The sequence below is a fragment of the Lipotes vexillifer genome, unplaced genomic scaffold (assembly GCF_000442215.2).
Source record: "Lipotes vexillifer unplaced genomic scaffold, Lipotes_vexillifer_v1.1 scaffold1675, whole genome shotgun sequence".
Classification (NCBI taxonomy): Eukaryota; Metazoa; Chordata; class Mammalia; order Artiodactyla; family Lipotidae; genus Lipotes; species Lipotes vexillifer.
In genome coordinates, this window is record NW_006784891.1 from 611,446 (window position 1) to 612,303 (window position 858).

Below are 858 nucleotides of genomic sequence, written 5' to 3' on the forward strand. Positions count from 1 at the left end.
GCTCAGTGGCCATGGCTCACGGGCCCAGGCGCTCCGCGGCATGTGGGATCCTCCCGGACCGGGCCACGAACCCGTGTCCCCTGCATCGGCAGGCGGACTCTCAACTGCTGCGCCACTGGGGAAGCCCCAGTAATAAGGACTTTTGATGGCTCCGAACAAACACTGATTTTAAGAGAGCTCCTTCAGTTGGGCTCCAGTAACTAAACAACATTAAAATTTCTATTTTTGGTGAGGCTTCATTCAGAAATGAATCGCCAAGCATTTAAATAGTGCATTCCACCTGTCTGCACAGGTAGACTTTACATGAAGCCAATGACCCATTTATATCTAAATTGGTGTCTTTTGTCCACATTAGCCAAAATGTACAGTTGTTCCATGGTTACATCTATTCACCCAGGAATCACGGGCACCATCTTGTGTCAGGCGACAGTGATGTTAGTGTCACAGAAGGGGAAGCACAGATGAAGAGAGGTGGTTACCTGAAATTGTGCTACATTTCTTAAGATAAGTTGCATCTTGACCTAGAGAGCCCCAGGTCAGTTGAGCCCCAGCCCCCTGAAGCAGTCAGGATAGAGGAACCTGTTCTGTGCAGGTTTGTTTCCATCTCTGCCCCTCAGGGGATGTGTTCAGACGGCTGCTTTCTCCTGGGTTCAAGTGTCTCAGGATGTGCACGGATGATTTTACTGGACAACTAACACCTGGAAATGCTGAGCCTGCAGCCAGCATCTGAAATGACACTCATGCGTCTTGTATTAGCTCAAGCTCCAGTCCTTGAGCTGTTGGAGCACACTTTCTGGGTAATTCTTCAGATGACATACAGGGTCCTCCTTAGAGGGTGTCATCTGATACTGTGTGCAT